Genomic DNA, 23,008 nt, shown 5'->3' with positions numbered 1-23,008 from the left:
GCCCTCGCCATGAAAGACGCCTACTTTCACGTAGCCATTTGGCCTGCGCACAGGCAATTTCTAAGGTTTTGTGGTCGACCACAAACACTGTCAGTTCACGGTCCTCCCATTCGGTCTGTCCACAGCCCCCTGAGTTTTCACCAAGTTCATGTCAGTCTTAGCAGCCTTCCTTCGCAAGAGATGGGTGCAGTTATAGCCCTACCTCAACAACTGGCTGCTCAGGGGCCATACCAGGGAGCAGGTGGAATCTCAGGTCTGGTTTGTCTTTGTCAGATCCACTTTCGAGAGACTGGGCCTCCTCCTCAATGTGAACAATTCAACCTTATCTCCGACGCAGAGAACAGAGTTCATCGGAGCAGTGTTGGACTTGGTGCAGGCAAGAGCATTTCTGCCAGAGACACGATTCCAAGCCATGTCAAACATCATTCAAGGCCTCAGGCAATTCTCAACCACTATTGTAAGGGATTGCTTACGTCTCCTCAGCCACACGGCAGCCTGCACTTATGTGGTCTGGCCTGTCAGGCTGAGGCTCAGACCCCTGCAAACGTGGCTTGCATCCGCCTATTGCCCAGGACATGACAACCAGGACTTAGTAGTGACGGTACCAGAGCACATACTTGAGTCCCTCCAATGATGGCTCAACCCTCGGATGGTGTGCAAAGGAGTCCCCTTCAACAGCCCCCAGCCCTCCTTGTCCCTGGTAATGGATGCGTCAGCTCTGGGTTGGGGTGCGCATTTGGGAGATCTACAGATGCAGGGCCTATGGTCTCGGGACGAGCTCTCCTTTCATATCAACATCAAGGAGCTCAGGGTGGTATGCCTAGCATGCCAAATTTTTCAAGCCTGGGCTGCAAGGCCAGTGCATGGCAGTGAGGACGGACAACACCACTGCCATGTTTTACATCAACAACCAGGGTGGAGCTCATTCCTCCCTCCTGTATTCTGTATAGCCCACTCCATTCACCTGGAAGTGTCCTATCTCCCAGGGGCTCAGAACGACCTGGCACCTCAGCAGATCATTCTGCAATCATGAGTGGTCTGTGCGTCCAGACATCATATAATCCATCTTCCAAAGGTGAGGGTTTCCCCAGATTGACCTGTTTTGCCATCCGCAGCAACAGGAAGTGCCCGATGTTTTGCTCCTTCCAGAATCACAGTCTGGGCTTGGTCATGGACTTGTTTCTGCTACCCTGGGGAGGCCACCTGTTTACGCTTTTCCCCCATTCCCTCTGGTGCACAAGGTTTTTCTTTAGGTCCACAGGGACAAAGCGGAGGTAATCCTGGTGGCCCCGGCGTGGCCTTGACAACACTGGTACACCATGCTCTTGGAACTGTCAGTGGACGCCCCGATTGCATTGCCACTCCACCCTGACCTGATCACTCAGGACCATGGTTGCCTGGTCCACCCAGACCTCAAGTCTCTCCATTTCACAGCGTAGAAGCTTCATGGTTAAACCCCATGGAACTTCTGTGCTCGGAACCTGTAAGGAAGGTCCTACTTGGCAGCAGGATCCACCAGGGCCACTTATCTAGCTAAGTGGAAAAGGTTCACTTGTTGGTGTGCCCAGCATCACACACCTCCAGTCCAGAGGCCTATACCAGTCATCCTAGAATACCTCCTACACCTAAAACAACAGGGCCTGGAAGCAGCATCCATCAAGGTACACTTCGCTGCTATCTTGGCCTTCAACCCAGGAGTTTCTGGACACTCCGTATTTGCCAACCCCATGGTAGGACATTTTCTCAAGGGCCTGGACCACCTCCATCCCCACATTAGGCAGCCAGTTCTTGAGTGGGACGTTAAGTTGGTCCTCTCCAAACTAATGGGGCCCCCGTTTGAACCACTAGTGATTTGCTCCCTCCTCTATCTATCGTACAAGGTAGCTTTTCTGGTCGCCATTACCTCAGCAAGAAGGGTGTCTGAGTTGAAGGCCCTCACCTCTGACCCATCTTACACGGTCTTCCACAAGATAAAGTGCAACTTAGGCCTCGTCTGACCTTTCTTCCTAAGGTTATCTCACATTTTCACACAAGTCAAGACATATACCTACCCATTTTCTTTCCTAAGCCTCATGCCAATAATGGCGAGCAGAGGCTGCACTCTCTGGATGTTCGGCAGGCTCTGGCCTTCTACATTGAATGCACTAAGCCATTCAGAAAATTGAACCAGCTATTTGTAGCAGTGGCTGACTGGATGAGAGGACTCCCGGTATCTTTGCAAAGAATATCTTCCTGGATCACGTCCTGCATCCGCACGTGCTACGAGTTAGCCAAAATCCCAGCTCCGACACTTACAGCACACTCCACAAGGGAACAAGCCTCATCAATGGCATTCCTGGCCCAAATCCCTATCCAAGAAATCTGCAGGGCAGCAACTGGGTCCTCGGTGAATACGTTCACCTCTCATTACGTTGTCGTCCAGCATGCTAGAGATGATGCAGCTTTCAGCGGAGCAGTGCTCCAATCAGCAATTCCATAACTCCGACCCCACCACCTAGGTAAGGCTTGGGTGTCATCTAAATGGAATGGATATGAGCAATCACTCGAAGAAGAAAGAATGATTACTCACCTTCTTGTAACTGTTGTTCTTTGAGATGTGTTGCTTGTATCCATTCCAAACCCACCCACCTTCCCCTCTGTCGGAGTAGCTGGCAAGAAGGAACTGAGGAGGTGCCGGGTCGGCAGGGTCATATATAGAGCACCATGCAGACGCCGCTCCAGGGAACTCCACAGCTGACCCAACGGGTGCTGCTAGGGGGAAAAGCTTTCTGATGACTCTGCATGCGGCGTGTGCACACCTAATTGGAATGGACATGAGGAACACATCTCAAGAGCAACAGTTACGAGAAGGTGAGTAACCGTTCTTTCAATTGCCAGTGTAGACATGGCCTCAGATACCATCTCATGTCATCCTTTGCACCAGGAGTGCCAGCCTTAATAGCCCCATTCTCTTCTTCTGCTCTTGACTCCACCCCAGCCTATGCATGAAATAGCCTTTTGCTACCTGTTCTTATTCAGATGCCTCCTAAACTTTCCCTACGTGTACTTTTCCCACAAGAAATTAGTGTTGTTGTTTTTTTTAATTTTCCTGCTGTCCAAGTTTTGCAAGTGCATCCTGACATCTCTGTCCACTAGAGAGTATTTTTTTCAGGGCATGGATTGTCTTTGTCTATTTTTCTGCATCAAGCAAACTGCATTAAATGATAAAATTAAGTGTCAGAGGCAAATATTAAAGACTATTTAGAAATTATCAAAGAAAACAAATGGAGAGAAGTATAGTTTCTTTAGGCAAAGAAAGGTTTGAAATAATGTAGAAATCATGGGTGAAATCAAATAGGATAAAGTAGTGGAGGGGAATGGTACAAATGGGAAATAGCAAGTGTTCAAAGATAAATGAATGTATGTTTTAATGTTATGCATGTTGCTTAGCAACAAGCAGTAAAAATGTGGATGAACAAGTAAGAACAAAAAGTAATTAAAGGAAAGAAAGGCATATGCATGGTACAGTATAATAATCAGGTAGAGGAAAAAATTAGAGAAAAGCAAAGAAGGAGAATGAAAAATAGATTTCAAAAAATGTTAAGATAAACATGAGACCACTTTTAATCTGTGTCTGATTCAATTTTTGCATAATATTAGGACAAACAGGTATCAATTTGCAGTAACATATAATACCTAAACATGCATTGAAAATAAAAGAAAAATGAATAGAAGAAAAAAAGCAATAAGCAGAGAAATACCATAACAAGAGTTTATTCTGCAACATAGAATTCACACAGCTTTTAAAAAAATCCCGGTCACATGAAAAATGAGCAGTTGAAATAATACCACTATCTTTAGGCAGAAATCCAACTTGCCCATAGCCTCTCTCTGTGAATCACTTCTGCGGAGAGCATGTTCTTGTGGCTGCTTTCAAAGCTGCATTTCCAGTTTTTCACATAGGCACAATTCCCTAGAGTGTGGAGCTGCACTAGGCTGTATTCAAATATGATTATGAATTTATTGAGAGATTTGTGGTCAAAATGTATTAAAATAAATTCTTCTTGATTCTTTTTCATCTCACAGCCTTCTTGGGGAAAAATACAGTATAGTACTGATATTCACTAAATCTTGCGTGCGTGATAACTCCCTTAAAAAGAAGAATTGTCTTGTCACAGAAGTGGGAATCAGGAGACACGATTTCTATTCCTGGCACTGCCACTGGCCTCTTATGTGTTCTTCAGCAAGTCACTTAACATCTAGGTGCCTCAGTTTCCTCACTGCTGAAATGGAGATAATTTTTACCAACCTCATAAGGGTGCTGTTATGTCATAATTATTAATGCTTGTACACTGAGATTCTCTGTTGGAATATGCTGTAGAAGTATTTTTATGCCAGCTATTACATGAGTCTTGTTTTTACAATGTTCATAATCTGTAAGTATGATAAAAAAATAAATAGAAGTAGGGCTGTCAAGTGATTAAAAAAATTAAGATTAATAGTGCGATTAAAAAAATTAATCATGATTAATTGCATGATTAATCGAACTGTTAAACAATAATAAATACCATGAATTTAAATATTTTTGGATGTTTTCAAATATACTGATTTCAATTACAACACAGAACACAACGTGTACAGTACTCACTTTATATTTATTTTTTATTACAAATATTTGTGCTGTAAAAAAACAAAATTGTATTTTTCAGTTCACCTCATACAAGTACTATAATACAATCTCTTTATTGTGAAAGTTGAATTTACAAATGTAGAATTATGTACAAAAAAACTGCATTCAAAAATAAAACAATGTAAAACTTTAGAGCCTACAAATCCGTTCAGTCCTACTTCTTGTTCAGCCAGTCACTCAGACAAACAAGTTTGTTTATATTTACAGGAGATAATGCTGCCCACTTCTTGTTTACAAAGTTCCCTGAAAGTGAGAACAGGCATTCGCATGTCACTGTTGTAGCTGGCATTGCAAGATATTTATGTGCCAGATGCATTAAAGATTCACATGTCCCTTCATGCTTCAAACACCATTCCAAAGGACATGCATCCATGCTAATGAGGGGTTCTGCTCGATAACGATCCAAAGCAGTGCAGACCGACGCATGTTCACTTTCATCATCTGAATCAGATGCTACCACCAGAAGGTTGATTTTTCTTTTTTGGTGGTTCGGCTTCTGTAGTTTTCACATCAGGGTGTTGCTCTTTTAAGGCTTCAGAAACCATGCTCCATACCTCATCCTTCTCAGATTTTGGAAGGCACTTCAGATTCTTAAACCTTGGGTTGAGTGCTGTAGCTATCTCTAGAAATCTCACATCGGTACCTTCTTTGTGTTTTGTCAAATCTGTAGTGAAAGCATTCTTAAAACGAACAATATGTGCTGAGTCATCTTCCGAGACTGCTGTAACAGGAAATATATGGCAGAATGTGGGTAAAACAGAGCAGGAGACATACTATTCTCCCCCAAGGAGTTCAGTCATAAATTTAATTAATGCATTATTTTTTTAACGAGCATCATCAGCATGGAAACATGTCCTCTGGAATGGTAGCCAAAGCATGAAGGGGCGTACAAATGTTTAGCATATCTGGCACGTAAATATCTTGCAATGCCAGTTACAAAAATGCCTTGCGAATGCCTGTTCTCACTTACAGTGACATTGTAAATAAGAAGCCAGCAGTGTTATCTCCCGTAAATGTAAACAAACTTGTTTGTCTGAGTGACTGACTGAACAAAAAGTAGGACTGAGTGGACTTGTAGGCTCTAAAGTTTTACATTGTTTTATTTTTGAATGCAGGTACGTAACAAAAGAAATCTACATTTGTAAGTTGCACTTTCACAATAAAGAGAGCATTACTGTATTGTATGAGGTGAATACTGTTTTTCAATGTATTTTGTTTATCATTTTTACAGTGCAAATATTTGTAATAAAAATAATATAAAGTGAGCATTGTACACTTCGTATTCTGTGTTGTAAATAAAATCAATATGTTTGAAAATGTAGAAAAAATCCAAAAATATTTAATAAATTTCAATTGATATTCTAATCTTTAACAGTGTGATTAAAACTGCAATAAATAGCAATTAATTTTTTTGAGTTAATAGTGTGAGTTCATTCCTACTTATACCAATGCCCTATTTTATACATTTGTCAGCATGGTTTGCTAAATGATATTTCTCATGTTGGGCTGCTCAGCCCCCCATCAGAAATTAAAGCAGCCTCAGGGTTACTCTAAATTGTGCCTGGTTGCCCAGGTCCCAAAGGGCTGCTCTGCCAGCCAGAGACCACCATGGATGATCTGCTTGATGTAATGTTTTTAATTTAATTTATTAATGTAGTGAACCTACATAGTTAATCTGCTTACCAGTGTAATAATATTTTAGATTCCATTCTGGTTTAGAGAGACAAACAGATATTATAGATGGGGCTGGTAGCAACACCTATCATAAAGGTTGCCTGACACTTCCCATTACAAGACAGTTTTCAGTTGATTGTAACTTTGCCAATCTTTGGTCCTTTGGGCTGAAATGTTCTCTGCTGGGTATTTGCCTCTGGCTGAAAATTTTTATTTTTTATTTTTTTTTATTTCAGTCAAAGTGGTTCAGCTGTTTTCTAGAGTGAAGATGGAGAAAAATAATTTTTTTTGCCCATATCAAAAAATTCTGGCAACCTTTTCTTTGAAAAGCTTTAGTGGCCCTATACTTTGAAATTTGGCAGACAGGTGGCCTTGTGTCAGGGATGTAACTTTTACCATCCCCATGAAAAATTGCAGATTGCACATGCTCAGTAGAAACTTCTTAGATTTTTAGCAGCTAAATTCTTAAAGATTCCATCTGCACTGGGCATACTGCAGCCTGGAGCTGAACAGGACTTTCCCTACAGTTGCAGCTCTGGGCCTCTGCAAACTGTGCTGGGTCCAGGTCTGGGCACCTGAATTTAGAGCAGGGATCCTATCTCTTCTGTGCTGTGAATAACCCCTCTGCTGGGTCCAGGCAGGTTGTAGGAGGAAGCTGTCTGCTTTATATACAGCAGGGGTACAAGACAGACCTGCAGGGAGCCAGGGGTAGGACACTGGGACAAGGAGACTGCGAGAGGGGTTGGGACTGGAGGCTGACAGGGGTTGGAATGGGAAACTGGGACAGTAAATTGGAGCTGGGGTAGCTGGGTAGAGACTGGGACTGGGATCAGGGGAGGGAATAAGGAGGGAAGATTTGGTGGAGAGCTGTGGGGAGAGTGGGCAGACTGGGACTGGCTGAAAACGTATCTGTGACTGAGAACCAGTGAAACAGAGGGAAGGAGGTGAGGGTGGAGGGAGATGGATCTGATGAGGAGCTGTGGTGCAGAGGGAGAATTGGGACTGGGACAAGGAGTTACAGGAAGCAGTGAGACTGAACAAGGAGCCTGGAGAGGGAGATTGAGACTGGGAGCCACTCGGGATCAGGAACATGGGTGTGGGAGACAACTGGAGGCTATCATTGTGGGGAGGGACAGATTGTATGAGGATCCAGGAGGGCGGAAGGAACTGAACTGTGGCTAGGCAAGGGTACTAGGAATGTGGGGAAAGATGGGGGCAGTGAGTCCAGAGGGTAAATCAAGGACTTGCTGAACAAAGGTATGGGGATTAGGATCAGAAGTCTGGGAAAGGAGACTAGGACTTGTTAGGTGAGGAGAATGGGACTGGGACAAGGAGCCAAGGAGTAAGGAAGAGATAAAACTGAGACAAGTTTGGAGGGGAATGGGTAGAAAGATCTGTGCCCTTTAAATAATGTTCCCCGCCAGAGTCTCGAGTGGAACCCAAGACTCCTGAGTCTCACTGTTCTCTGCTGTCAGTAAACATCTGTGATAACAGTGGCAGACTGTGCCATACCCCTCTAGTGCTGCTCCACATAAAGTGTGACAACCTACTACTGCTATCAGTTACTCTCTTGGCTTACGTGGAAGAGATCTGTGTGCCAAATATAAAGGTTCCAACCCTGGTGATGCCCCATGTAAGTATCAATATGATGCCACAGCATGGAATTTGGTTTTTAGTCTTTTTTTTTTAAAACTAGGAAATTGCACATAAAAACTATGTTAAAATAATATTATCAATGTTGCAGCTGCACATGCAGTGGGACAGGTTAGCTGCCCCAGTACAATCCCATCTGAGACACTAGGTATGTATTTGGGGCACTTGGTTCACCCTGCCACTTGCACAGCTGTGCTACAGTGGTATTTTTAGTGTCCTTGATCGCCTGAGATGGAAATTTCATCTCCAGCCCCAGTGTAGACATACCCTTACTCCCACTATGTAAGGTTGTATCTTCACTGCAGAATTGATTCAGGTCATTGGCACTCAAGAGTGAGCAGTCAAACTGCAAAGCCATGTTTGAGTTACTGTGTCCAAACTGGTGCGGCGCTCACCTGTGTGTGTCACTGGGACTTCTGGGGTCATATTTCATTGGTTCTTTTTGCTGCAGCCACTCTATGATTCTTTCCCAGTGAATTATGGAAAAACTTGTCTGGGCACCTGGGGGGAATTGTGGGAAGGTACTGAAGGACTAGTAGCACTTGAGTGATTGAGGCTGCGTCCTCATTACCACAGGGGCGGGTTACCAGTCAAGTGAAAATTCACTTGGGCTTTAAACTACAGTTTCAGGGAAGACAGCTAGCCCCAGTTGAAAGCACCACTAAAGCTGAGTGAAAGGGTTTTGTGTGTGGATGGAAGGAGGACTAGGACAACACAACATCAGAGTAAGAGCCCAAGTTAACTCTGCAATGAAGACACCACAAGATTTGTAGAGCTGCTATATGGAATTCAAAACACTGCTGTCCAGACATTGTTGCAAAACAGAATCAAAGCTTACCTTATATGTATTGTAAATGTTATTTAAGTTAAAAGCACAAGTGTCCTTTCCTTCCCTTTCCTACTTCATGTTTGCTGTTGGCTCTCTACATGTTGTGGCTATGAAAATAGATAAATCTTTTATTGTGTGTTTGTTTTATATTAAGGAATGTTTTATCTGAGATCGCAAGTGAGCGTGTGTGACATATTTGTATATCTCGTGCAATTTTCAGTATGCATTCATGGTTGAACAATCCATTCCTTTTCCAGCAAACAAAACCATCCTCCATATCCCTTTCATCTTTAAACTCTTCTCTGTATAAATGTACGGTGATCAGTAAAATGTATTAAAAGATACACGGTCATCTTATGATAGATATATTATGCAAATAGAAGTTATTGGGTGGGTGAGACTGTAAATGAGTGTCTGGGTGGATGTTGTATGTAGAACTATAGTTGAAGCAAGTTTGGAAGGTGCCACTACTAAATACCTAGAGGAATGTAGAAAGACTAATAAGTTGGGAGGAGAGTGACTAGCAGTAAGGTATCAAGTAAAATGCTAAAAGTAGACACTATAGGAAGAGACAGTGAGTAGTCACACCAGGATGTGGGTCTTGTGTGTAACCCTTCTGCCAGGTGGAGTTGGCAGCAACAATGGCTGGGTTCAATATCTAGGGGTTCTTCTTAATACAACACAGAACCGGCTCGAGCCCCCACCCAGTAATCTGGGCAAATTAAATACCACTCCTGTGTGCCTCTAAGAGGCAGTACTTCCCCTCATGAGCACTCAGTCAGTGTATAACAAAAAAAACTTTTAATGGAAAAAATGGGAAAGGAACCCAACATTAATTTGGGAAAACAACATAGCCATGATTTGAAAGCATATAACCATGAGAAAAACATCCACCTCACAGTAGGTTGGGTAGTGTCCTTTGCCTCAGTTTCTTACATTGTGGTGTGAAAATCTGACAAACAGATGTTCCTTTAATGCACCACTCCCCTCTCCCTCCACTGCACCCCACTCATAGTTGCTGTCCTTGGTCAGCAAAGACCCAGAGTTCAGAGAAGCGTTCACGTGAGTTCCCCTCCACGGGCAGATGGGAAGGCATAGAGCAATGCCTCAGCTGCTGCTGCTACATCGTTCACTCTGCGTGACTGCCCACTGTGCCTTCATTCACTCTGTTGCTGCGTCTGCTTTACTCCACTGCTGTTGGCTGCTGTGCTGTCGCTTTCTCTCCTGCCACCTTTCTCTCTCCTGCAATATCTTGAGGTCCCACCACTTAACACAGCTCTCAGTGATTTCAGCAGTTATTGGGGGGGTGGGGGGGAGAGAACCTTTCTGCTAGTGCAGGCTGAGCAGTCTCTTCAACTGAAAACACTGTGCCCTGCAGATCCCAGGCTTAGCAAGGTCCCAAGCTTAGACTCTTAATTAAGTCTAATCAGCTGTGTATTTACACAGTGGAGAGTCAAATGGTATCTAGGACTCTTTGGGCAGAGCCCACACCACCAGGTACAAATATCCAGAGGCGACATATAACTCTTGATAGCGGGAGGGCATAATTTAAAGGTTTGGGGAGCACGTGACTGCCCCAGGCATTGCCTCTGGGCCCTTTCCCACTCTCCCCACACCCGCTCCAAGCTGACACCACCTTACTCACATTCATCTCACAGCTTCTTCCCCACTTCTCCCATTGCTTCCCAGCTGCAGGTGTGACACAGGCCAGAGCAGCCTCCAGACACCTACTGCTAAGCATTGGTAACTACTGCTGTGGGCGAGGAAGGGACGGTACTCAGCGAGCTTCCCTGCGTTCCAGCTGGTGGAGCTGTGCTGCCAGCCTAGGGTCTCTTCCCTGCTCTGGGCACCTCCTACTGGGGCTCAGTGGCAGAGCTAGGTGCCAGTGCCTTTCCCAGGCACGTCCCCTCAGCCTGACTCCAATCCTGGCACCCTCATGGTGTAAGAGGTAATATCTTTTATTGGACCAACTTCTGTTGGTGAAGAGACAAGCTTTCGAGCCACACAGAGCTATTCTTCAGGTCTGGGAAAGGTAGTCTGAGTGTGAAAGCTGAATACAAGGTGGAACAGATCGTTTAGCATAAGTAGTTAGCACATATTCTAAGGGACCATTCAAGGTAGAGTGGCCTGTTAACTCTTCTGCAGTCAGAGGACAACAAGCAGGGGGTCAGTGGGTTACAGATTGTTGTGATAAGCAATAAATCCAGTGTCTTTGTTCGCAAAAAGAAAAGGAGTACTTGTGGCACCTTAGAGACTAACCAAATTGGTTAGTTGGTTAGAAACTAACCAAACTAACTCCTTTTCTTTTTGCGAATACAGACTAACACGGCCGTTACTCTGAAACCTGTCTTTGTTCAGTCCATGATTTTTAGGTCTGATCTACATTACAGACCTATATTGGTATAACTACATAACAAAGGGGTGTGAAAAATACACACCCCTGAGCAACGTAGTTATACCGACCTAACTCCCCATAGACAGCGCTATGTCAGCGGGAGAGCTTCTCCCGCTGACATAGCTATTACCTCTCAGGGAGGTGAATTAACTATGCCAATGGGAGAGCTCTCTCCTGTCAGCTTAGAGCATCTTGATTAAAGCACTACAGCGGCGTAGCTGCACCAGTGATGCAGCATTTTAAGTGAAGATGTGTACCTACGTGTCTAGTAAAGTTATACATTTAAGCTAACTTTGCTAGCATGGGGTAGCAATCTGTGGTGCACAAGAATATAATTTACTTAACACTCTCCCTGTGCAGTTCAGCAACTCTTTGCTGCTGTTCCACTGGTTTCTTTTCCCCCCATGTTTGTTCTTGCATGGCTGGCTGGCTTTTCCCTTAGGTAGGTCATGTTGTATACCCAGCATGCACTATTTTCCAGGAATTATGTGCATCAGAAGGCAATCTAATTTTGACTGGTCAGACCTTAGGATGAAAGCTTTTCATTCGGCATAGCTTGAAGTGTGAGAATGCTGTTTATTTAAATGCAAAGTGTTTTATTTTACTTTTTTCCCCATTTTCTTGGCTTTGGAACTTCCTCCAGTATGTCACATTAAGGCTGAAGCAAAAATCTACTTTTGCTAAAGCTATTCTTTAAGAACACTGTAGACAGAAGAAAGTATTTGGACAACAGGTGAATTTTTCCTTGGATACTCATAAAAGTACATACTAAGTATGAAACATTATGTAAGACTGAGCAGAGTTCTACTCCTTACGTGCTGAATGTTGAAAGGGACATCCTTGTTAAAAATAATTTCCCTATGTTACTAATATTTATTTAAAACTGAAAAAAATCACTTATTAATGCTAATTGCTTTCTTTCCTCTACATCTCCAGTCTTGTCTCCTTTTGCAGTCCATAATCTGCACTGTTCCAACAGTTGAGGCCCTCTTCTATTTCCTATTCATTCACTTCTCCACAAACATCTCTGCTTTGTTCTGTGCTATCCCCTACACCAGTAGCACCCTCTCTGACCTGGTCTGCATGGTCCATTCTTTTTTGTCTTTCAAGTCGTTCCTTAACACCCTCTTCTGCCATTGTATCTACATATAATTAACAAAATAAAACATTCTTAGTCATAGAAATGTGTCCATGTTGATGGTATTAGATCTGCCTCCAGTAGAAATGATCATGAAGGCGATGGTTACTCCCCTGAAGGCCCCAGTTGGATAGCTCTTGCTAGGCATACTTAAAAGCTAGTGCTGGGTGATTGCTCCTCTTCCCTGAAGGTGCTTTTATATGAGGTTCTGCACAGGGTTTTTATTACCGTTCTTCCTCTTCTATCTTATTGTTTGTTAATTTCACTTGTTTGTCGTAAAGTACACTGAAAACTCTCCAAAGTCTGGGATCACATCTTTCTATGTGTTTGTACAGTTCCTAGTACAATGACACACCAACTGGAATCTCTGAATGCTTCTTCAATAGAAATAATACAGTAAATAATAACAAAGACAGCAGGAATCTTCACATATATTAAGAGAGCATTGTGGGGAGCCAAGTCCAGTGGTCAGAGGGTGCCTGAGGTAGCAGTGAAAAACCAAGCATCTCTCTAGCAGCCTGGGGACAAAAATCAAGGAATCAGAGTTGTGACAGTAGCTGGGCAGAAGAGTGCAATGCACAGGGGACTGATTGATAGGTTTTGTTTTTGTGAGGGTGGAGAAAAAGGGAGGAAAGAATGGAGAGAGCCAAATTAAGGAAGATCCAAGCCCTGTCTAGTCTCAGTTCATATCTAGTTGTATAGAGGAAAAGGAAACTGAGAATGAAGACTTGCCACCAAAAATAGAATTTTAAATGTACTGAAGACCTAAATGCACTTTAATACTATATGACAAAACAGGAACATGAATATGTATATCATAATCTGCAAGGAGACAAAAATAATAATGAATTGTTTTGTAGTGTTACTGTCTCTGCTGCTCTGTTTTCAAGGAGCACAGTATCTGTGAATGAGTGTCATTTTCCCTCATGATCTATAATTGGTCCCTATGAGGAAAATCAATTATTTCATGTGGAATAGGCTTGAAAAGGCAGAAATGCAATGTATTTTTATTCTTATGAGATGTAGATTTGCCTTTATTCAGCAGCAGCGAAATAAACAAAATGAATACTTTAATTAATCTGACTTGCAGAGCACTTGAAACAATGATCTGGGTTTATGAAGATAGCAACAATAAACCTCCCACAGGAGAAACCTCAGGCTCATTGAGTCACTGAATTAGAAGTCTTAGGGCTGTAGAGATCTGAAAAATTCCTGTTTCATATACGCTGAAACATTTTGTGAGAAAATTGTTGAATCTTTCACAAAGAGAATGTTTAGACTAATTTGAGTTTTTTTGAGAGTGTTTTTCTATTTTAATTTTTTGTGTTTGCTATTTTTATATTAGGAAATCGATTTTTAACACAAAAATTATCCTATAGGGAGTTACTGTTCTAAATGTGTTGGTGATGCTAGTGAAATTAAAAATATACGCTTGCCAAGTCCTTTTACTGAGAAAAGATTACATCTTCAAAACATTCTATACACATCAACTAAGTAAGCTTTCAAAAAGAAATTAACAATAAGTTCTTGTGAAGAATTTTAAAATTAAGTTGCCATGAGGTGAAAGGGAATTCTGTTATGGATTAGAGAATGGCTAAGAGACAGTAAGCAGTCAGTATGTAATTTTGTTGTAGCAATGTGGTCCCAGGATATTAGAGAGACAAGGTGGGTGAGGTAATATCTGCACCAATATAAGATATTACTTCACCCACCTCTTTGCTCTAGTAACCAGTCAGGTCTGTTTTTATCATGGCAAAAGATTGGTTGGTGTAGTCCAAGGATTCATGCTAGGGCCAGAGTTGTTTAATATATATATGTACTATTGATCTGGACTAGAAGGTGGCAGTACTTACCGATGATAACATTATTTTTGGTTAGTCAAGAGTAGAGACGACACTGAGGAAGTTCAGAAGAACCTAATAAAGCTAGGTGACTAGACAGCATAATAGTAGATGAAAAGAAGTTTTGATAGTGCAAGATAACAGATTGGAGTGAATTATTGTGGGGTTCCAAATTTATTGTATCATCTCAAGAAAAGGACCCCTGGGCATGACTGTGAGCAGCTCAATGAAAACCTCTGCTCAATGTCGAGAAAGTGAACAAAGTATTAAAAGATGTACAAAGAGTGGAATAGAGAATAAAACAAAGGAGACAAAGGGTAGGAATAAATGGTCAGTTTTCACATTGGAGAGAGGTAAATAGTGATGTCTCCCAGGGATCTGTAGTGCGACTAGCACTGTTCAACATATTCGTAAATCATCTGGAAAAAGGGCTAAACAGTGAGGTGGCAAAATTTGCAGATGATATAAAATTACTCAATACAGTTAAGAATTAAAAAGGGATCTTACAAACTGGGTGACTGGCCAACATAATGGTAGATAAATGCAAAGTAATGCACACTGAAAAACATACTCCCTACTATACATACAAAATAGTGGGTCCAAATTAACTGTAACCACCAAAGAAAGAGATCTTTGGCATCATTGTGGCTAGTTCTCTGAAAACAGCTGCTCAATGTGCAGCCGCAGTCAAAAAAGCTAACAGAACGTTAGGAAGCATTAGGAAAAGGATAGATAATAAAGCAGAAAATATAATGCCACTATATAAACCCATGGAATGCCCACACCTGGAATAGTGCATGCAGTTTTGGTCGCCCCATCTCAAAAAAGTTATATTAGAAATGGGCACGGTACAGAGACAGACCAAAAAATGGTTAGGGATATGGAGCAGCTTCCATATGAGAAGAAATTTTAAAAACCAGGATTATTCAGTTTGGACAAAAAATGATCAAGGCAGGGATATGATAGGGGTCTATAAAATTATGAATAGTATGGAGAAAGTGAATAAGGAAATGTAAGCTTTCAGAGTAACAGCCGTGTTAGTCTGTATTTGAAAAAAGAAAAGGAGTACTTGTGGCACCTTAGAGACTAACCAATTTATTTGAGCATGAGCTTTCGTGAGCTACAGCTCACTTCATCGGATGCATACCATGGAAACTGCAGCAGACTTTATATATATACAGAGAATATGAAACAATACCTCCTCCCACCCCACTGTCCTGCTGGTAATAGCTTATCTAAAGTGATCATCAGGTGGGCCATTTCCAGCACAAATCCAGGTTTTCTTACCCTCCACCCCCCCACCACAAATTCACTCTCCTGCTGGTGATAGCCCATCCAAAGTGACAACTCTTTACACAATGTGCATGATAATCAAGTTGGGCTATTTCCTGCACAAATCTAGGTTTTCTCACATCCCCCCCACCCCCATACACACACAAACTCACTCTCCTGCTGGTAATAGCTCATCCAAACTGACCACTCTCCAAGTTTAAATCCAAGTTGAACCAGAACATCGGGGGGGGGGGGTAGGAAAAAACAAGAGGAAACAGGCTACCTTGCATAATGACTTAGCCACTCCCACTCTCTATTCAAGCCTAAATTAATAGTATCCAATTTGCAAATGAATTCCAATTCAGCAGTTTCTCGCTGGAGTCTGGATTTGAAGTTTTTTTGTTTTAAGATAGCGACCTTCATGTCTGTGATTGCGTGACCAGAGAGATTGAAGTGTTCTCCGACTGGTTTATGAATGTTATAATTCTTGAAATCTGATTTGTGTCCATTTATTCTTTTACGTAGAGACTGTCCAGTTTGACCAATGTACATGGCAGAGGGGCATTGCTGGCACATGATGGCATGTATCACATTGGTGGATGTGCAGGTGAACGAGCCTCTGATAGTGTGGCTGATGTTATTAGGCCCTGTGATGGTGTCCCCTGAATAGATATGTGGGCACAATTGGCAACGGGCTTTGTTGCAAGGATAAGTTCCTGGGTTAGTGGTTCTGTTGTGTGGTATGTGGTTGTTGGTGAGTATTTGCTTCAGGTTGCGGGGCTGTCTGTAGGCAAGGACTGGCCTGTCTCCCAAGATTTGTGAGAGTGTTGGGTCATTCTTTAGGATAGGTTGTAGATCCTTAATAATGCGTTGGAGGGGTTTTAGTTGGGGGCTGAAGGTGATGGCTATAAAATGAATTCTAATCAGAAGTCCAACAAAGGAAGTTGCATTTTTCTCCATCCTCAACATAGTAGTCACCTTTCCTTCCAATTGCTAAAATTCCATTGTGTCTACACCAGTGGTTCTCAAAAAAAAAAAAAAATTTCGTGGACCACTTGAAAATTGCTGAGGGTCTCAGCAGACCGCTTAATGATTTTTCCAAATGTTGTTTGTACCGTTAGCTAACTATTGTAAAGCACTTCGTATAAAAGCACTATATAAAAAACAAAAACTTAAAAATGGGTTTTTTTTGTTCTACAAATAAAAGCACACAACTCATATTTTAATATCAGTAGTCTTACCTTTCTAATGCAATGGATGTGCCCTTCCTCCCCTACCGCGGCAGCCCCTGAGCTGGGGCTGGGATGGAGGGCCGTCTCTCCCTGGCAACCGCAGCCTTGGAGCTGAGGAAAGTCGCCTCTTTCTCTGGCTGCCACAGCCCTGCACGTCCCAAATTCCCCCTACCCCACTTCTCACCCCACTGCCCCCTGTTTTCCCCAAGGCCAGCACCTCAACTTACATGTGTGTCTTCTCTAGGGTCCAGGCACCTAATTAGTGGAGCAATGCCTGCACAGCTCCACTAATTAGGTGGGTGCCCCTTCATTCTCTCGTGTGCAGCCGCCCAGGTGTGCACCTTAGAGGAAACTATCTGAGGACCACTTGAACAGAACTCGCGGACTACTGGTGGTGCACGGACCACAGTTTGAAACCCCCTGGTCTACAGTATTCAGCTCTGGATGAGAATCAGTCTGAAATGTGCTGCCAAAGGATGTGTATTCTCATATTTTTGAGCACTCCCAGCATTCCAGGAAACTTTTAATAGAAACATCAGTCAGTTGCCATCGAATAAAAGATAGCTTACCTAAAAATCTAAAATCTTTGATCCTTTCCTCCACCAGTTATTGACTCTTGCCCTCTGCGGGATAAGGTTTTGTTTCTTAATGATAGCCCACATGTATTGAATATGATTTGAAGTTCTACAGGAGTCCCAGATCCAGGATACAGTTTTTTTTAAGCAAAGGTATTATTATGCTGAAATTCATACTCTCTTGTTTGACCGAAATCTCTATGCATGTTTTCTATCAACCAGTCTTTTATTCTAACATATGTTTTCTTCTGTTATACTTGCTAACGTCACTAAACCTCTAAAGAGGGGGAAAAGGGAAAGCAGCTTCCTATCTTGCTTTTAGTGTCCATGTCATCAGTTATTCAAAAAAGAAACAAAGAACTGTAAAGAGGGTTTGATTTGCATTAATTAGCTGCTCAGAAGTGAACAGGTGAGCTTTCGGAGCATCTTCTAATCTTAGTTTGGACAAGGAAGGGCTAGGATTTACTGGCAACCTGGATAATGCAATGGATTAATTAAGCTCTGAAGTAGACTCATGGACTTTAAGGCTAGAAGTGACCATCATGATCATCTAATCTGACCTCCTACACATTGCAGACCACAGAACCTCACCCACCCACTCCTGTAATAGACCCATAACCTCTGGCTCAGTTATTGAAGTCCTCAAATCATGATTTAACGATTTCAAGTTACAGAGAATCCACCATTTACACTAGTTTAAAGCTGTAAGTGACCCATGCTCGATACTGCAGTGGAAGGCCAAAACCCCCAGGGTCTCTGCCAATCTGACCCAGGGGAAAATTCCTTCCTGACCCCAAATATGGCAATCAGTTAGACACTGTGCATGTGAGCATGATCCATCAGCCAGATACCAGGGAAAGAATTTTCTGTAATAACTCAGAGCCCTTCCCATATAGTGTCCCATTACCAGCCTACTATGTACCTGCAACTGTTGTTGTTGGCGTAGAAACTTGACTTCTTGGTGTCTTTCAACCGGGGGACTTTGTGTTCCTTCATACATTAAAGCAAAGTATGTTGAGTTTCAGCCTACATTTCTTGCTACTGCTATTAAGATGTAGTCTGAACTATGATTCAGCATAGAATCATAGAAGTATAGGGTTCAAAGAGACCTCCGGAGGTCATCTAGTCCAACCCTCTGCTCAAAGCAGGACGAACCCCAACTAAATCATCCCAGCCAGGGCTTTGTGAAGCTGGGCCTTAAAAACCTCTAAGGATCGAGATTCCACCACTTCCCTAGGTAACCTATTCCAGTGCTTCACCACCCTCCTAGTGAAATAGTGTTTCCTAATATCCAACGTAGACCTCCCCCACTGCAACTTGAGACCATTGCTCCTTGTTCTGTCATCTGCCACCACTGAGAACAGCCTAGCTCCGTCCTCTTTGGAACTCCCCTTCAGGTAGTTGAAGGCTGCTATCAAATCTCCCTTCACTCTTCTCTTCTGCAGACTAAATAAGCACAGTTCCCTCAGCCTCTCCTTATAAGTCATGTGCCCAACTTCTCCCTTCTTTCTGAAGTGGTTCTTATATAGACAGTTGAAACAATAGTAACACAACATAGCTAAGGTTTCAGAGTAGCAGCCGTGTTAGACTGTATCCGCAAAAATAAAAGGAGTACTTGTGGCACCTTAGAGACTAACAAATTTATTTGAACATAAGCTTTTGTGAGTTATGCCATTTCCTGGGGTTCCCTCCAGGACCTCTGTATGCCAGCCGTTAGTTGCCTCCATCCAGAAAGCCATTTTAATATCTAAAGTGGAGTTAAAGTACCACATCTGCCACAGTGAGGGCACAGGAATCAGTCAGTATTTCCATTTGGGGTCCAATACCTGATAGCATGATGTGAAAGCAGAAAACCCTGCCACCTTATTTAAATATAGGTTAACACTGAACGAACATCAAAACATGAGAGGCCACCACAAGACGACAATCATTTGTTGGTTATGTTAACGCTGGGACAGAATAAGAGTGAGAGGTAGCCCTTTCTCCTCATCTCTTCTCTACCCAACACGATTTAGAAATAAATCAAACTTTCCTCCAGGGAGTTCTGAGACTTGAAATTGTGGGATAGAACTGTGTTAAAGGTGATAAAATAATTATGTCAAGATCAATCAATTATGGACACCGAGTCTTTAGGCAATGCATTAGATTAATTCATATTCCAATTTTTGCACAGTTTTGACTGAAACAATTGCACGCTTAATGTCCGTGATGTGAATAGATTCCAAAGATTTCTCACATAAAATGAAACTGCAATAATTTGATCTTTGAGTTACAGAGGTCTGAGCTATAACCTTTACATAGAGCTCATTAAAATGGACATGGCAGATAAATGCAACTATATGAGAAGGTGGGGAGAGTCCCTGGGCTAGGAGTCTTTCTTTGAACCACAGGTCTTATCTTGCTACCTCCTCCACATATGTAACTATAAAAAATAATCATTATGAAATACTGTTGAGATCAGCTCACTTCATCAGCTCACTGCATCTGATGAAGTGAGCTGTAGCTCACGAAAGCTTATGCTCAAATAAATTTGTTAGCCTCTAAGGTGCCACAAGTATTCCTTTTCTTTTTGCGGATACAGACTAACACGGCTGCTACTCTGAAACCTGTTGAGATCAGTGGTTCTCAACCTATTTACGATTGTGGGCTGCATATGTGGCCCATAATGTGTTATGTGGGCCTCATCCAATACTACTTCTTTGGCCCTGAGGATGTCACATGGGCTGCAGCTGTGTGCTGATTGGTCCTCAAGTGGCCCACAGGCCACAGGTTGAGAACCACTGGTTTAGATAGTTTCTTACTCCACTCTTGTCTTTACAAAAATGTATATAAATAGTTCTAATACTTGCTAGTAAGGGAGATGAGGCAATTTCTTTTACATTTGATAGAACTATCCTGGGTGAGGATCTTAAACTGAATATATGAAATTTCTGGTACCAGATTACCCCGTTATCATGTTGTGTGGTAGTGTTAGGTACTCCGATAAATAAAATAAGTATTGGAAAAGCAAAGATTTTCAGACAACATTGTTTGGGTTAGAAATATGTAGGATATTTTTATTATAGGAGAGCTTACCAATCACTTTAAAACAGGATCCAGTGATGATTTTATAATCTTTCTCCAGTTTTGGAATATGGAATCATAGAATCAGAGGACTGGAAGGGACCTTGAGAGCTCATCTAGTCCAGTCCCTTACACTCATGGCATGATTAAGGATTAACTAGACGAGCCCTGACAGGCGTTTGTCCTACCTGCTCTTAAAAATCTCCAGTGATGGAGATTCCACAACCTCCCCTAGGCAATATACTCCAGTACTTAACTACTCTGACATGAAGTTTTCCCTGATGTCCAACCTAAACTGCCCTTGCTGCAATTTAAGCCCACTGCTTCTTATCCTATCCTCAGAAGTTAAGGAGAACAATTTTTCTCCCTTCTCCTTGTAGCAACCTTTTATGTACTTGAAAACTGTTATTATGTCCCCTCTCAGTCTTCTCCTTCTCCAGACTAAAGAAACCAAATGTTTTCAATCTTCCCTCATAGGTCATGTTTTCTAGACCTTTAATCATTTTTGGTGCTCTTTTCTGGACTTTCTCCAATTTGTCCAGATCTTTCCTGAAATGTGGCACCCAGAACTGGACACAAAACTCCAGCTGAGGCCTACTCAGCGCGGAGTAGAGCGAAAGAATTACTTCTTGTGTCTTGCTTACAATGCTCCTGCTAATACATCCCAGAATGATGTTTGCTTTTTTTCCTACAGCGTTAAACTGTTGGCTCATATTTAGCTTGTGATCCACTCTGACCCCCAGATCCCTTTCTGCAGTACTCCTTCCTAGGCAATCATTTCCCATTTTGAATGTGTGCAACTGATAGTTCCTTCCTAAGTGGAGTACTTTGCATTTGTCTGTATTGAATTTCATCCTGTTTACTTCAGACCATTTCTCCAGTTTGTCGAGATCATTTTGAATTTTAATCCTATCCTCCAAAGCACTTGCAACCCCTCCTAGCTTGGTATTGTCCACAAACTCTCTATGCCATTATCTAAATCACTGATGAAGATATTGAACAGAACCGGACCCAAAACTGATCCCTGAAGGATACCTCTTGATATGTCCTTCCAGCTAGACTGTGAACCACTGATAAATTGCTCTCTGGGAACATTTTTCCAACCAGTTATGCACCCACCTTATGCACCCACCCAGCTCCATTTAGGTTGTATTTCCCTAGTTTGTTTATGAGAAGATCATGCAAGACAGTATCAAAAGCTTTACTAAAGTCAAGATATACCACATCTATCACTTTCCCCCATCCACAAGGCTTGTTACCCTGTCAAAGAAAGCTATTCTTGACAAATCCATGCTGTTACTTATCACCTTATTATCTTCTAGGTGTTTGCAAATTGATTGCTTAAATATTTGTTCCATTATCTTTCTGGGTGCTGAAGTAAAGATGGCTGGTTTATAATTCCCCAGGTTGTCCTTATTTCCCTCTTTATAGATTGGCATGATATTTTCCCTTTTCCAGTTCTCTGGAATCTCTTCCATCTTCCATGACTTTTCGAAGATAATCGCTTATGGCTCAGATAATTCCTCAGTTAGCTCCTTGAGTATTCTAGGATGGATTTCATCAGGACCTGGTGACTGGAATCTAACTTGTCTAAGTAATTTGTAACTTGTTCTTTCCCTATTTAAGCCTCTGAACCTATCTCATTTTCACTGGAATTTACTGCGTTAGACATCCAATTGCTACTAACCTTTTTGGTGAAAACTGAAACAAAAAAGTCAATTAGCACTTCTGTCATTTCCACATTTTTTGTTATTAGTTTTCCCCCCTCATTGAGTAATGGGCCTACCCTGTCCTTGATCTTCCTCTTGCTTCTAATGTATTTGTAGAATGTTTTCTTCTTACCTTTTGTCTCTAGCTTGTTTAATCTCATTTTGTGCCTTGGTCTTTCTAATTTTCTCCCTACATACTTGTGTTGTTTATATTCATCCTTTGTAAATTGACCTACACTTTTTGTAGGATTCTTTTCTGAGTTGCAGATCACTGAAGATCTCCTGGGTAAGTCAGGACAGTCTCTTGCCATACTTCTTATCTTTCCTATATAGTGGGATAGTTTGCTCTTGTGCCCTTAGTAATGTACCTTTCAGAAACTGCCAACTCTCTTGAACTGTTTTTCCCCTTAGGCCACGTCTACACTACCCACCGGATTGGCGGGTAGTGATCGGTCTGTCGTCGACTCCGGAACTCCACCACGGTGAGAGATGGAAGCAGAGTCGACAGGGGAGCAGTGGCCGTTGATCCCGTGCCGCGAGGACGCGAAGAAAGTGATTCTAAGTCAATCTAAGATACGTCAACTTCAGCTACGCTATTCTCGTAGCTGAAGTTGTGTATCTTAGATCGATCCCCTCTCACCTAGTGTAGACCAAGCCTTAGACTTGCTTCCCATAGGATCTTACCTACCAACTCCCTGAGTTTGCTAAAGCCTGCCTTCTTCAAATCCATTGTCTTTAATGTGCTGTTTTCCTCTTACAGTTCTTTAGAACCATGAACAATCTGACAACAGTACATTCACTAAGGGTCAGATAAATGGGTTTTTTTTTATTATAAATCCAGTGCATTCTTCCCCAGTCATTATAGATACCTAATTGTAGTATTTGATACATTTATTTTTGCTTTTTCCTATTTGATAGGAATTATCCTACACTGCCTCACCCTCTGCCACACCTCTTC

The 23,008-nt window shown here is 42.2% G+C and overlaps 1 protein-coding gene across 1 annotated transcript in view; it reads left to right on the top strand.

Annotated features, from left to right (window-relative positions):
- EFCAB11 (EF-hand calcium binding domain 11) overlaps positions 1–23,008 on the top strand; it is a 118,766-nt gene that overhangs the window by 52,279 nt on the left and 43,479 nt on the right. The window lies entirely within an intron of this gene.

Source organism: Lepidochelys kempii, chromosome 6, assembly GCF_965140265.1.
Source record: "Lepidochelys kempii isolate rLepKem1 chromosome 6, rLepKem1.hap2, whole genome shotgun sequence".
NCBI lineage: Eukaryota > Metazoa > Chordata > Testudines > Cheloniidae > Lepidochelys > Lepidochelys kempii.
Note: the sequence above shows the minus strand (reverse complement) of the source record. Positions and strands in the feature narration are given on the sequence as shown.